The 16,860-nt window shown below is 36.0% G+C and overlaps 1 protein-coding gene across 4 annotated transcripts in view; it reads left to right on the top strand.

Annotated features, from left to right (window-relative positions):
• Nucleotides 1–16,860, top strand: part of EcR (Ecdysone receptor) — an 89,225-nt gene that overhangs the window by 59,604 nt on the left and 12,761 nt on the right. The window lies entirely within an intron of this gene.

Here is a 16,860-nt window from a genome sequence, read left to right as displayed (position 1 = left end):
TGCCAAAAACTTGCCAATTTATGTGAACAGTATATGTAATATGTATTTTTGGGTTAAATCAGAAAAAAATGTAACATCTTAAAACACAACAGTAATTTTTCACAGAAAATTTGAGGAAAGATGTGTTTTGTTTTACATGGATTATGATACAATTTTACACTTTATTGGAATCATTATTATCGTTTCCATGTCGGCGGAACGTCTACCGACGTGACGTTTTGGAATCTGGCCAGTCCCAAATTATAAACTCGTTGACTTGGCTTAATTGAGGTGACTGAAATTTCGTCATTCCGTGGCGATTTATTAGAGGCATCTTTTCTGAATTATACCTTCATCTTGCCGTGCAGGAAATGCGGTCCAGCCATGAAATATATTCTGACAAAAAAATTATAGACCAGGTAAATTGTACTAAAGCAATGAGTGGAGGATATAATTGGGGGCTGATCTCTCCATTATCGTGAGATAGCAGCATCAACTGTTTTCAAAATTAAATTACCCATCGACAGATCAACGAGATGTTTCAAGAGGGTCATGTTTCGAATTTAATTAACTACTTTTCGAAAGAACAGTCTGCGAAAATATCCGATTTCGGCAATTTGACAAAAAAATCGAGTGGTGGCAACAATTTAATCCAGCACTTTGGATAATTACGTAACACATCACGTGGGACGAAAAATGTTTTGAAACAATAACCCTCATTAAATTGCTAAAAAAGATAATTCCATAATTATGTCGCAAAATTTTATGTCTAAAGTTACAAATTAAAAAAAAAAAGAATAATAAGGAAAAATTGTGTGTATAATGTTAACAACATTCTAGCAAGCAACATGGAACATTTAACTGTATGTTTCTCATAATCCATATTTGTAATGATTAATTCTTGTCACTAATTCATAAAGTTAACAAGAGCAATTGAGACCTTGCCTTTCCTTATTATTACACGTGTTTGTGTATCTGTATTTTAATACGTATATCTTGAATAGACTGATAATGATATTTAAATATGTACTTATATTTTTTATTACATATAATCTGATCGAATAAATAAATTCATGAAAATACTGTTGTCAGTATTTTTGTAAGGAAATACGACTTATGAGATTAAACAAACGAATGACTGTATTACTATTATCCCTTATATGGTCATAATTTTCGAGTGTACGTGGTGAAATTAGTATAAATAAAGTAAATTCAATATTTACGCAAAATGGAATCTAGACTGTTACATAGATAAAATTTGCGAGGACAGGTGAATGATCTCATTAAAATTTAGATAAAATTGTCAAGGTTTGATAACTCATTTGATAACTTATCAGCACTCACAAAAAAAAATAATAAAAATATTAATATTACCCAGTGATTAATCAATCAAAACTTCATTAACAGTTGAATTGTGAGACCTGACGAATAGGCTTTGTTAATTTTGTGAAGTTCATTATTTCAAACAGTGCAAAACGAGTATGTTTGTTGAGTGGCGTTGTTTTTATGCAACAGGTAGGTGTGTTATTATTAAGGATCAGTTCACTGGTAAAAAGTAAATTATTCATACTCGAGATGAAACATTGGCAACATCGTTTACTTAAAACCTGTTTACAAAATATTTTGGCGTTTTAACAGTTTTGTTTTTGAATACACTACTGACATTGTCGATAAGTTTATTTTTGTGTTTCTGTACTTGATTCGAACAATTTTTGCAAAGCGAAACCATTCTGTACCTACTGGAAGACAGACCATTACGCCGCACATTTTTAAACAAGATGATAATTGACTCTCCAAAAAAAGCTCATAAAAGGATGACGCAACCTAAATTATTTGTTAATTCCATTACGCAACATCTTGCAAAAAATGTCCAAAATCGAAAGTGTGGGTGGTTCTTTTTTGCTGTGAATTATCATCTCAAATTGTTACGGTGGCGCATTACGTATCACGGTTAATAATAATAATGGATGATAAAAGGTACCAATCAATACGTTGTAATGAATTTTTGCTAAATATCTCCGTGACTGTTGGTTTTGGGACCAAAATAGTTATCATCAAATTTATAGATGAGGAAGTTTCCTACAAAAAAAAGTCTCCTTATCTAATAGTTCAATGATTAATACAGTTATGTAGTATAAAATATATAGATTAAAAAATTAGATACAAAAAGGTCCTACGTTTTTTTCGAGTATTTACAAACAACAGTTGTCTATGTTACGGCTTACTAAATTTAAGCCCATAGGTCTATTACGACGGCGACGTTCAAATATAAACGAGAATCTGTCTAAAACACCTCTGTTATCATTGCAGTGAAAACATGTAACGTATTATCTTTCAGCGTAATCCCCGTCAACTGCAATACAGTTGCGTCAACGTTCTGGAAGCTTGTAGATACCACCAGAAAGTTTTTCGTTGTCCACATAGAGGTTTAAGCTTAGTAAACATGTGTAAATGGTTCCTAGTGTAAGAAAAAAAGTATAGGACTTTTTTTGCAGACGACTTCCTAAACTACGTATTTGGTAATAACTGTTTCACACAAAGGACCGACACATTTTTGACACTTATGCGCTGTAACTTTCTTCCGTACGACGAATTGATGGGTACTTTTAATATATTATTTATAACTACGAAATGAAAATATCTACCAAAATTCAGCTATGTAGCTGAAAAAAAATCCCTAACTTGTGTACTTTTTTGAATACATATCTACAGTGACTGGACTATTATATTCAACTCTCATTTTATGTTAAATAAATCTCCGGTGTCATTTAAAGTCGACATTTACAATCGTAAAACCGGACAGGTTAATAGAATCTCGAATCTTAAAAACGTGATTGAAAGTTTTATTATGTAGGTAATTAATGGAAAATGTCAACTAGCGTCAGGTGGTGCCGCATTTTTTTTTCTTCATTACAATTACATTCAAGATGCGAGTTCGTGTATACAAAGTAACAGTTCGTCTTGCGGCCGAGGAAAAAAACCACAAATGACCCACAAGAAAAATAAGCACTTTATTTATATGCGAACGTCAACGAAGACATAAACATGGAGTTAACATAAAAAATCTAAAAACAGAATAAAAATTTCTGGCGCGAGCACCAAAGGAAAAATGCAAAAATAAGCTAAAAATAATCGAAAAAAAGTGCATCATGTGTGCAGCTTGACAACTCGTGATTTAGAGGTCGGTCGGGATAAAACGTTTAAGACGAGCGATTTTTTTCAAATTTTCTCCGGCGCATTTCTCGAAAGCGCAAGGTGCAACAATAAAAACACACAAATTCTCCGGTTATTGACTGTTATCTATAGTCTAGACGCATCGATGCATTCCGTTACATTACCCGACAATATTATTCTGAAATAAAATGTACATCGGCGCAAGCGACGAAGATAAGACAAAGCTCGCGGACGACGTGGTTGCTGTCTTATTTCGTATGATGGACGAGGTGGGTGGAGGAGATGCTGAATGTCTCTGTGTGAGAAATGTTAATTTTGAGAAAAAACATCAAAACACGTCGCTTTTTTAGAACGACAGCCGTATACATTTTTAGAGGACACAGCAATTTGTTTTTGTGTCAGCATCAATGACGATTCCATAAATACATTTTTATGTGCGATGCGAAGAGATTTTTCATAGATATTTCAAACGCCTTGACATTTCACGTCCTTTTTGCTATGTCGGATAAATTCGAGCCAAAATTATTCACCTGAACCGGACATGGTGACGCCCCGACGACTGTATTTTCACCGATTAAAATTTATTTAAAGGGTTCAAATGGTGATGGATGTTTTGAATGCTTCGCTTCAGCATCTTTAAATTCCCGAAATTTTCCAAGTTTCAGTTTTTACGATATGGAAAAAGCCAGAACTAATGCAAACAGCATCACGATCGTAAAATAAGGTTCTAAATTGTACGAGTATACAAACTAAGTCGCGAACAATTTTAAACTAACCCTCAACTAGTAGCTCCACTTCAGAACTGGCATCAATGTATTTTCAAAGACACACAGTCAGCCAAGAGACGATACGAATTTGGCGTTGAAACTGGATTATGTGGGATCAAAATTGAATTATTTCAAACAAGTTTTTCTACTAATTTCTTTTGATATCTCTAACGCGAAACAGAATATCCAGAAATGGCTCTATTCCTGAGGTCGCGGTTGATTGGGTTTAAACCGTGGAGGGAGAAAAGACTGGAGATGGCACTAATTCAAATAAATGTACCCGCCCGCGAAAACTACAGAGTCATAAAAGGTTTCTGAATATAGACGCTAGGCCAATGGTTTCCTTCGCCTTCCTTCCAGGCGCATTTTGCTTCTTTATCTAGCGCATGGTGGACTGGGTCATAAAAGGTTGTTGCACGTGCTTTTAGAGGGTTCGCATTTTTAACATGGGCAGCATAGGAAATGCCATCTCCAGTCTTTTCTCCCTCCACGGTTTAAACCTACAGTTGACCTGAGTACATACTTCAAAAAATACATCTCATGAAGTTTTAGGACTGTGTAAAAATTCAAATATCTTCTCCAAAAAATAACGAAAGGCTTTGAATAATAATTTGAAAAAAAAACGCACCTACAGTATTTTATATTAGTTAATAGAATAATAATTAAGATTTATAAGACGTTGTTCTCCAAAAAATGTACACTAATTAATGTACTGGATTATGTTGGTTTCGTTTTTCCCAGACAAATGAGGTTCACCGTGAATTTAAGTAATTTTCAAACATTGGAATGTTGAATAAAGGAAATTTATAATATGTTAAAGTATACTTTGTGAAAATGGCAGTACCACCTTGAACGTCAACGAAGGAAGAACTGTAGCAAATATAATATTTGAGGGATTATAGTTGTCCCAGAGCTGCAGCGATTTTATGGTAGGGCAATAGTTCTTATTACGTCTATCGAGATGCCGGTAAGCGAAAGCAGATCCCTGTCAATCATTACTTTCGTTCTGTACCTGTCAGTGTACAGGGTAGTACTTGAATGAATTTACGATTGGAGGTTGTAGCTGTGGTTTAAACCCATTGTCGGTGTCGTTAACGTTTATACATACAATGATACCCTGCCATAAAATCGCTGCAGCTCTGGGACAACTATACTATTTGTTATGAATCAAATTCTTATTGGATTACCGTTAGGTGTTTTCAATTTGTAAACGAATTAGAACGGATAATCTTATTGGAAAAACCCTAACCCGACGCACAGAAAAATGCAGTAGCCTCCTCGGAGCAGGTGCCTTATAATTTAATATTCACGGACTTGCGAAAATGCCACTAAAATTAGCCGGACTCGAAAATTTTCCGACATATTTTTTATTTCTGTTTCTATTTTCGCTCAACAATCTGAAATTTGTAGTGTATTTAGATTTGGCCCGACGAAAGAACGAAAAAAATGTGATAAATCTTTGTGAGATCGACCGTAAAGTGTATATTTAATAGTTAAATTCGTTTTCAAAGGCTCTTAAAAATTAATTACTGGCGTGCAATTTTTAGTGGGGGCGTCCGAAATCTGGCGTAACGCCACTGGACCACTGTTGACAAATAAATCGATTGTCTACTTAATCTCTCAAAATAAACAAGACATTTTGGGACAGCCGCCCATGCGATGATTCACCTCGCATAACAGATGAAGTGCCAACCCTTTCTCTGTAATAATTCATCATGTGACATGGTTCGAATTTTCGCGCTGCCCTCTGACGACAACAAAAGTTTAAGAGTGACAGACATTTCCATGATGTGTCGTCATTCAAGCACACTGAATAATCAAAACGATAATTATTATACAAACAAAAACCAAATATAAAATGTCTTATTTTATTAACATAGTCGGTCACTGATTGATAACCGTGTATATTAAATGTTTATTATTTATTTTTTATTTCTGATAACGAATTGATCAAACTTTTATTTTAAGAACTAAGAATATGACAAATTTCTCATTAAAATGTTTAACCCAGGTTTCTATTTTATCAAAGCCATCAAAATCGTTAGCAAGAACTTTTAAAATCTCTTCTTGGGTAAAATTGTACAAATGTATATCCTACGATATTTAAATCTAGACTTTTTACGATCCCTTTAAATTATCATCTAATATTTAAAGTATACAATATAACAAATTGATGAAATGACTGGTGCGTTAATCATAAAAGGCAGTACAATAATAATCAGTGGAACCTTTTATTGTACGAAGGGAGAAAGGAAATACTTATTTTATTTTTCAACATATGATCCATTAACGATTACACATCTATTCCAACGTTTTTCCAATAAGGATATGCCTTAAAAAAAAATCCTTTGATAACTCCTCAAAAAATTTCTCTACCGCTTCTTTCAAGTTTTCATCCCAAAGAAAAACGGCGTCCCCTCAAGTGCTTTTTTAATTTAGGAAAGAGATAATAGTCATTCGGTGGCAAATCTGCGCTGAGAGGTGGATGTTTCATCTTTACAAAGTCGCACTCATCGATTACTTCACGGACTTGGTGAGCTGTGAACTCTGCAATTGTCATGAAGCAGCATGATCTTTTGATCACAGTTGTGGAGCCTGTTTTGCTGTATGGCAGTTTTCGACTTTCTGATTGTTTCCTTATAGACTTCTCCTGTAAACCCTTCTCGTTACATATCCCAAAACACATCACCATCAGCTTTCCTGATGAAATGCGTTCTTGCATTTTTGGCGGTGGAAATGCCTTGTGAACCCCCACTGCATGGATTCTTGTTCTGTAGGTGGATCCCAGTGATACACCCACGTTTTACCACCTGTTATAGTTTTCGAAGAAAGCTCTTAGTCGTCAGCCAAAGCTCCCAAGTTTTCTTGGCAAATATGTTACCGACACAGTTTTTGTTCGGGACTAAGCAATTTTGGTATTCAACATGCTGAGACCTTATTCATTCCTAAATCTTCATGTAGCTTCCGATATCACCACTTCATCGGCAATCGTTGAAACTCTTATTCTTTAATCTGCTAAAACCAAAACTCCAACTTTCTTGGAGTAGTCGTTCGTTTTTGCATTAACACGTCTTCCGCATCTTGGATCATGCTGAAGTGATTCCCTACCCCTTCTAAATTGTTTGGGTCAAAATTTTATCGTAAAATATGACGGCGCATCTTCCCCATGCACATTAATCATCCTCTGGTAAATATTCTTGGGTCCATTTCCTTCTCTCGCCAAGAATTTGATTACGTTTCTTTGCCCTAGCTAAATTTCACTCATTTTTTGTTTGTTAGTTGAGGCTACACAAAAACAACAAAACCCACTGGATGTGAACCAAATTTGGTCAGTAAGCATTAAAATGTTACAGCAACCTGACAGCAAAAAATTGTGATCGGCACTCGTTTTCGTCATGTCTAGGTAAATAATATAAAAATCTCCCCTCGTATTATACTCTGAGTGTCGTAGAGTTTCTTAATTTAACTGGACAGTGGTTTTAGAAAATCCTCTAAATTAAACAATCAGGCGTAGATTATTACGATCTTGACTCTGCAAGCTACATATGAACGAACTAATTAAGATGGAAGTTGGTAACAGTTCGAACTGACGGCTCTCTGTGTACGAGGCATTACATAGGTACTCACTCAATGTGAATGTTACACAAAGATGTTAAATGAACCCAGGTGCAGTTGCAGTCAGTTACAAGTTTCTCGAGAACAACGTAAATTGAGACTCGCGATGGTAGTATGTAAATTGCCGATAATAACTTGGAGTTAATGGAGTGCATGACACGATATGTATATCTTACATTGCACGACCATCATGAACTTTTTCCCAAAAATCAGTAAGATTCTTTCAGCCGGTTCAAAGAAATGTTTTCATTTTAATTTAGGTTTACACTCTTCCAAGCAAACAGTGGTTTGATTGTGTACATACATACGAACCGATTAAAGTAAGAGTTGGAACAAATGTTTAAAAGAGAAAAGTGAGTGTTCAGAATTGTTATTAGAGCCAACGGTTTGTCAGACCTTTTGCAGCGAATACTGGATTACTACGTAAAAGTATCAGGTGTTCATTTAAATTTATCCTCAAAGTTGGCGTCGAAGAGTCGATTGTGAACGCACCGCGGATTACAGATCACGGATCAGCTGTTTAAATCTAACCTCACTTTTTGTGTTTTTACTGGGAAGACTGACGAGTGGTGTGTTCACAATCGACTTTGAGGATAAATTTAAATGAACACCGATATATTGGTACGTCTTATGAGAAGTTGGAACCCATGGTGATTTCGAATTTGGTGCTGTGGTTCGAAGTAAAAGACAAACACAAAATACGTAGGTGTGCATTTTATTTCAAAGTTCGTTTCAAACATTATTAAATGATAAATGAAAATTTCCATTGTGCCCGGCATTGTCAGTATATTGTGTCTCAAACGCATGTATCGATGCGGGTGATTTCCACAGATGGGGGTGATTAGGCACAGGTTGCGTAACAACACGGAAAAAATAATTTAGCTTTCGTGTAAAATCGCCATTTGTATGTACGTCCGCCGCCCTTACCGTCAACTTATCTAACCGAACAATTGCAATATCAAACGCGTAAGTCCGCACATCCGTCGCAAGACGCGGATGCAATGCATAAAATCCAGCAACATGGACTTACTCAAACTACGTGGCTTGCATCCAACGATTTTATTGTCATTCGCATAACTTTGCATGTTCTTGTGTGATGAGAATCGTAGATTTCGGATCGAGAACGACACAAAACGAACGGAAACGGGAATGGCTCAATGGCCCGGAAACGGGACATTATTCTAGCCCTCTCGCCTTGCGGCCTTGGGCCCGGGGACTTGTGTGACCTATTTTCCAGGCTCGGCAAATATTGACGAGAATGGGCCACCGACGACGCCACAAGATTAACCCGCCAACCTGAAGGCGGCTAGCTATTTTTATTCCTCCAAGACATCAATTATTGAAGGCCGAAAACAACTGCTCGATTGTCCGTCTGAACAATTTGTCTCGAAATAGGAAGTGAAAGAGAAACGGGGGATAAATTTAATGGCGAGTAATAAGACACGCTTTGGATTGGGGTAGTTAAAGGGAATCTTGGGTGAAATTGTCAGGAGGCGGATAAAGAAAGCTAACTATTGAAATCGATCACAGAAGTCTTCGCCCTCCAGATGCTGTTTTTTAACATACATAATTTTACAAATACCTATTGAGTGACATTACATTTATACAGTGTCCACAGTTAAATAAATAAATAAGTAGCAAACCACCATCGTCAAAAGTTTTTACTGTACGGAATTAATTACTAGTTTAAACGTAATTAGTAATCCCTAGGCAAAATGGTTCTTCAAAGATCTATTAATTAAACAAATCATTTTTGTACAGTGTATCGCATTTAAGATGAAGACTATGGTGTATTTTTCTATTTTTAGCAGTAGAAATTTGAATTTTTGCACAGTCCTAGAACTTGATGAGGTGCGTCTTTTGAGGTACTCAGCTCAACTGCACGTTGTAAATCCAGCAGCCTGCGACATGCTGCGCATCCTCGCAAATAGAGTCAATTCTCGATATTTGCTAGTTGCTAATTACCGCGATAATTTTTTCGTTGTTAAGGTAGCGCAGCCATTTGTTTCAATATAAACATTGAAAATTCTGCACGGTCGCCATTATGGAGTACCATTCAGATTTCGCTTTTGAGATATGAAATAGTTTAAAAAATAATCACGCCGAATTACATTCGTGATGGTAATTTTTTTGATAATTTTAACTAGATTAGCACTCATCTTTGTTGCCATTAACAAATTCCACTCGTGGACTTCGTCCACTCGTGAGATTTCTATAGCAACAAAGATTCGTGTATCTAGTTAAAATTATCAAAAAATTACCATCACTTATGTAATTACTGTTGAAAATTTTCAAAATTACGCAACTATACTATGCCGGCCAAAAAATTTTGGCCATCATTGTCTGTCAATTCAAAAAAAAAATTGTAATCCGTATTTAATTGTCATCATGCTTACCGTCTTGATTATGAACGTTATTTTTTGGGTGGTAAATTTCAAAACTCAATAGTAGTTTATTTGACGAGTTTGTGTGTAAATTGGGCCTTTTTTGGCACGCGTGGGCCATTTTAAAACGCGAGTGAAACGAAGGGAAGGTAAATCTCAATACAAAATTTGATCGGACCAACAGATTTTGTATAACTTGCTCTTAAATATGGTAATTTCAAAGAGATGCATCTCCTTTATTACCAAATTTTACAGCTGAATTACAAATTACTTTACAATGTTACTTTTTCCAAGACCCCTTTAGGTAGTGAAACAACACCGAAGTAATTCTTTTTAGAGTAATGACTAATGACCTACCAAAATAACAGTGGCAACATTGACCTCAAAGGAGAATTGGTTTAGTTGATTGTGCATACCAACCGATGTTGCCAAATTTGCTTATTTTAAAATGTGTATAACTTAGAAAATAGTCAAAGGAAAAAAAATTCACAACGAAATTGAACTCAACTCTTCAAATAGTTAACCCCTCAAGAGATTGGGCGCCATTTTTGAGACACCCTATATAATTATGTACTGTCGCGAGCAAAAAATTCTGGTCGTCAATGTCATTTCAAAATTTGGTTAGATTGTCACAAATAAAAAAATTTCCCTGCCTGATTATGCCCATGTCAACAAAGTGTCAAAAAATTAATTAATCATTGTCAGTTAATGTCATACAACATGATGATAGGGGACGCAGGTAAATTGCGCACATGGTTAAAATTTTTTAGGGGTTTTGACCAGGTAGCTGCAACCAAGGGATTAGCATGGTTTAATTGTTGCTCGCATTTCCGACGTATGTGAGTCATTTTATTCTATCACTTGAGTAAAAACTTTTACTCCGCGCATCCAAATATCTTTAATTTTGTAAATGTTCTTATTACATTTCAGACTACCGTCTAAATAAAAATTAAAAGCGCCAATGTTGAGAAAAAAAACTACATGGCAAAATAATAAAGAAGCAGTTGTTCTTAGAGGAATGCATTAATTTATACCGGGTGTCCACTCTCAAAGTCGAACATAGGCAATTAACACTGTGCATTCAGTTGATAGATATTATGCCATTATTTCGATACATCAATAATATGTATTAAAGAATTAAATTATGATATTAAAGTAATTAACAATTTAAGCAGTTTTTATTATAAATTCTTTGAAAAAATTACAATGCAGTTCCTACCTTAGTTAATAATAAATCTAAATAATTTGCTGAATTTAAATTTCCCTTTATTTCAAATGTTATTAAAAATCCCAGCCCAGATATGAATTTTTTGAGGATACCGAGTTCTAGTAGGAATATTTACTCGAGGGTTTTCTTGAGCCCAATATCGCGTGTTTTGAACATTTGGTTCGTTATTTAGTGTAAAAGTAGATTCGTCTGTGAAGCAGATTGTCGACAGAAAGCAACGATCATTAGCACGCTCCTGTATTTCATAACAGGTTTCACTCTTACTTTCTTCATCAACAGCAAAAATCTGTTGATGACACTGTGTCTTTTAGGGATGATATTTGTACTTCCTGAGGATATTCAGTATCCGCGATTTACATAAACTTACTTCAAAAGAAATAGAGAAATTGGTCTTAATCTGTATGGAGTAACTATTCATTTTTCCGTAAATAATTTTGACAGTAATTTACCAAAATTCGCTGACTTAACCCAACAAATCACTAAATTTTTTGACAAATGCTGTCCAATTTGAAAATCATGGCATGTCATATTTAAAAATCGCCAAGTTTTAAATTAGTATTTTAAAATAAAAATAGCACCTTTCATCTTATTATTAGTATCATTTTAAGCGCAACAATTTTGTCTTTCTGTTGATACCATTACCTTACCTGTAAGTTCAATTGGCGAGCAGGAATCAGCAAAAACGTTCAATACAATGTTAATTGCCTATGTTCGAGTTTGAGAATGGACAGACGGTATAAGAATAATTCTACTTCTAAATCACATAGATTCAATTATGTAAAAATTGTAAGTTACCGCAATTTACCTACAGAACCCTAAGATGTACCGAATAATGTCAAAAAAAAATTTTTTCTTTAAGTCCGATATATTTATTTCGGAGTGTTAAAGCCCAAGTGGTTAAAAGAAGATATTATGACTGAGCGCCCGTCATCACTATTGGTGCGCAATTTACCTGTATTTTAAAGGACCCTTTGGGTTCCTGAATGTTAAATTTGACCAGTGTGCGCAATTTACCATATCCCGATGATAGGTTATGATATTTAAGACTGTTTTACAATAGAGCATTTTCCATTGCGTCAAAGTATGATTTTGTCGACCAGTTTTTTTTTTTTTTTCTCGCGACAGTACAGTCGATGAACAAATAAAAGTGGGACAAAAATGACAATCACATAACTCAAAATTTACAAATTTGCATCGTTTAATTACGGCTTTATCACAAATAGGTTAACTTTGGTATGACATATTGCATAGACACTGACAGATATACATATTGACAATTCAATGGTCTGATTTACATAGATTAAATTTGAAGTGTCCCAGTTTTATTTGTCCACAGACCTTACCTTGAAACTTGAGTGACATAAAGCATTAGGATGTTTAACCTTATTTTTTACTACTGTCAACCATTGTCATTGTCAGACTCATCATTGCAAAATGTTAAATACTGAAAAATGGACCACCGAATGAGAAATTCTAAGGAGGAAAAATTGAAAAGGTTTCGACAAGGCAATTTGGCCCATAGACAATCCCCCAGAAGCAAGGGAGACGATTCTAAATTTTTTAACGGTGGAATGTGCCACATTTTTGACAAGATTAATGTCAATAATTTGAAATGCTTGGTTTACATTAATTTTTTTTGAAGTGACAGAAAAATGATGACCAAAGTATTTTGTCCCCAATAGTACAAGGGGTGAAAATTGGATTCTGAATAACTTATTAAAATAACTCCTAGCGAAAATTGGGTCTATTTGCGAAATTACAGTGGGCTGGGCGTACAACTTTCAACTGATCCGAGTAGGTATGTACTTCAAAAGATGCAACATGTTCTACACACAGTCACATTCACATTTCTACTCCAAAAGATACCGAAAATAATAGACTGTCTTCATCGACATCGATACCCTGTATAGCATGTGTTCCACTTCGTTTATTAAATTTCCAAATTTCGCTGCATTCCATATTATGTGTAATATTCTGTAAAATGAAAGTATGTATTCTCATTATACCAATTTAATGTGTGATATTTCAATGCAATCATTCTAGTAATAGTGTTAGCATTTTCATTATATTTGCAAGGCTTAGTTATTTTTTTTTATTATTGTAAGTAACCTAAAAGGTACAGTTAATTTAATAGTTTGACAATGAAATTCTTTGAAATGCAGTTATTGGCCACCAAAATAATTTCCTTTATGTTTACTGCCTGGTTTTATTATTTTCTTAAAGATTTATTTCTTGGGCCCGCGTATCAGTTACGCCACTGTTTATTGGACTGTTTCGTAACAAAACTACGAAAACAGGTACAACATTTTCCTCCTGGGACTATTTCGGCCCGGCCAAGGTTAGATCAGTGTGTGTGCCAAAAATCCAACAAACGTTACCGAATTTAATCACAAATCCAACCTTGAACTTGCAAGTTTATCAACCGCGCTTTAACACCCATCGGTCAATAATAAAAAAAAAAAATGCGACGCAGTTCCATTCTTTCGTAAATATTCCGACCGTTTCATTGACACCGATTTAATAATCCACTGTTAAAATCGACGTCGGATCGCGTGTTCTGACAATAAATTGGTCACAGGGAGTTGTACACAATTTTAGCACTAATAGCGACGCCAATTCAACCCCGAACCAAATCGGAATAACTTCCCCTCGATTTAATTCAAACCGAACGCCATTAATCTCGATTAGTGAAAGTGCGCCGGTTGTAGACACTACCGACATCTGCGGGCGCATCGTCGCAACTCTGTAGTTGTCGAGCGTTACCGCAGATGGCACTTTCTAACCAGCGACAATCGACGGTGTTTCGACCCCCCATTTTTTCGTCTATAACACGTCTTTGTCCGGACTCGACATTGACATTCTCCCGACACCGAACAGGTGAAAGTCTCTGCTCCACCTTGAAATCTTTATTCCAATGGTTAAAGCCCTCGAGTTTTTTTCGTGTCTTGAGATTTTTTCCAGAAGAAATCAAGGCAATAGCCTCGCAATTGAGCACGGTTTTTTCGTTAGATATTCTTGTATCAACAACGTGAATCTTCTTGTAAAGCGAGGAGAATCAGAAATTCCGTCGCTTTGTATGTTTGGAGGTCACTTTATGTCGATTTTTCGTCGTGTTTGCAGTTTTAACATGAATAATTCCAAGAAGTAATCTGGTTTATATTTCCCATTGCATCACATTATTTTTGCATTAGAATCTGTTCAGGCAACTGTAACACGGTTGCGATGTTGCCGCATCACAACGATGTTTTAAAACCGATTGTTTGGTTCCATTCCGTATCGTCCATTGAACGCCATTCAGTTCAATTTGAACAATCAGAGTCGATCGTCAAGTTCCCAAGTCCCCTGCGATCAAAAAGGGGCTTAAAAGCTGTCCGGCGCCCTTATTGGCAACGTCGCGCGATAGTGAAGTCAGCGAAGCGTCACTTGACATGGTCAGAGAACTGGTTTAGTAAATTAGAACCATCTCTGACCACTTCCACTCTTCGCTTACTTACATTCCCGCTGTCCTGGTCTTGTTTCTATCTTTAAACGGAAGAGGTTATTGCCTGTGCCAGCCAATATAATGCAAAAGGGAGACCTGACCTGGCCTAAAACGGTGCTCACCCTTTGAGCGCATTGGGCGAGGTCAGGGCCGGACACGTGCACGAAGCTCACCTCCAATTACTCCCCGATCCGGAAGTGTGTGCATTTCAATACAGAAAAATCGTGTCGACTTCATATCCTTCAGATAGCCAGTAAGTCGGTTGTGACGTCACGTCCGCCATGAAACCGGCGCCTTGCTCCATCAGAGCGCGACCTCGCCATCGCAGAACCATCGAGAAGTTGAAAATAAAAGTATAACCGAGATGCGGCAAGTTTAATGTCATTTCTCTTGTCACCCCCGTGAACTAATGAGAAGGTCGAGAAAACGTCAGGTATACCGTTAGGTGCTTGATCCAGGTAAAAGAAGACCTTTACAGTTAGCGATGGGCGAAGAAGAAGCGCTAATTTTATAAAAAGTGTACAGTTACGGTCAGATTTGGGTTATAGTTAAATTGGTGCTAATAAACAAACAGACGGGTTCTTGGAAAAAATTCGCACATCGGAAACCTACTTTCTTATCGAAAACAATTTGATTTGAATATCGCCTAAAGAACGTACAGGTAAAATTGACATTAAACTCATTCCGGATGTTTGCCGACGAGAATTTTAATGACAATTGTGTTTAACCATATAACTGTTAATTTCGAACAATTTCAATATTCCTCCTGTTGTCTCGTCGCAGAGAGTGAGAAGTCCAAAGACCATCAGGACGACGTACTTTTTCAATTAAATTTGTCAAAGCCACTTTTCAATTAGCGCCAGACTGTGACGGTAGGTATACAAAAGGTATACAGTTGTTAAAGTATAGGTAAATAAAATGTCATTTCTTTAAATTTGAGGCAGAAAATACAAACATTTTTCTTGATTTTTTTAAACTTATCCACCGTGTACAACGTGATAAATTGAAAAGTACATTTGCTGTTTTATAATTCTGCGATTTGGCTGATCAATGTCATTTTTGATTCCATGATAAAGGTTACGAGGTCTTGATCGATTTGCAACGAAAAATAATACATAATTTGTATGTCAGATAGGGAACAAATTGTATTGGTGAAATGGGAATTGGAAGTCGGAAGACATATTTTAACAAAACAGATTATTTAGTGTCTCACAACAAAAACCAATATACCAGTTCACGGCATTTAACGATTAGATAAGTTTAAAAATAGTTTTAATTTCTGTCAAAACTTAACTTGCAAATTTCAAATAATACGATAACACTTGCAATTTGCCAGATAACAGTTGCGTTAATTTTGTTTGTTAGTCTAGGATTCATTAGTAAAATAAAAATTGGTTCAATCTAAACAAAATTTTTCAGTGTTCAAAAATTGAACAGAAACAAGGACTGATGGGCCTTTTTAATGCGTTTTTACCTAATTTTAACTATTTTTGAAATATAGAAAAAATTGCGAACAAAGACGTTCATTTTATTTTGACTGGCGTTGGCGTAGAGGGCGTTGGGATGTTGTCATTTAGCTATTAGTTAAGTAGTGCCAGTTAAGCAGTGGTCCCGAATTCGTCCCGCTCTGTCCCCATGGAAGACAAAATTTTTGGGCTGACGACTAGTTTTTACTAACCTTTAAAGGTTAATGAATGCTCCACAGACCTTGAAATAAATATTCCCACTTTTCAGTCCAATTAAAATGCGAATTATTAAGAGAACGTTCACACCTGGCTAAGAATTTTTAATGAAGTTGTTTTGATTGAAATTCTAAAACGAAAACAAAATCTGTTTGTGTTTTGTTTCGCGCTAAGACTACGCTACACGATTTTTCGTTGGCCATCAAGTGAAAACGAAACAATTGAAGTCACCACCACCACCCGGTTGTTTATTCTCGGGGTTGTTACCCTCGTCCCACACTAGGCCAAGGTTGAACAGTACCATCAAACCCGAAGGCCCGAAGCCGGTGTTAATTGCCCTGATATTCGATATTCGGGTCATGTTTTTGCGTAAGCGCGCCAGGTTTTTTCGATGAGCATTTCGGCAACGTCGCAAAGAATCACGAGCAGAACAATGAGTAACAAGGCATGGAAATAATGAATTGTTAGGACAAAAAAACAAACGAGTGGATTAGAACGCGAACCGGAAGTCACCGAAAACTGGCCTAAGAACCTCGACCAAGCAAGGTTA

This window comes from Tenebrio molitor, chromosome 3 (assembly GCF_963966145.1).
Source record: "Tenebrio molitor chromosome 3, icTenMoli1.1, whole genome shotgun sequence".
Classification (NCBI taxonomy): domain Eukaryota; kingdom Metazoa; phylum Arthropoda; class Insecta; order Coleoptera; family Tenebrionidae; genus Tenebrio; species Tenebrio molitor.
Note: the sequence above shows the minus strand (reverse complement) of the source record. Positions and strands in the feature narration are given on the sequence as shown.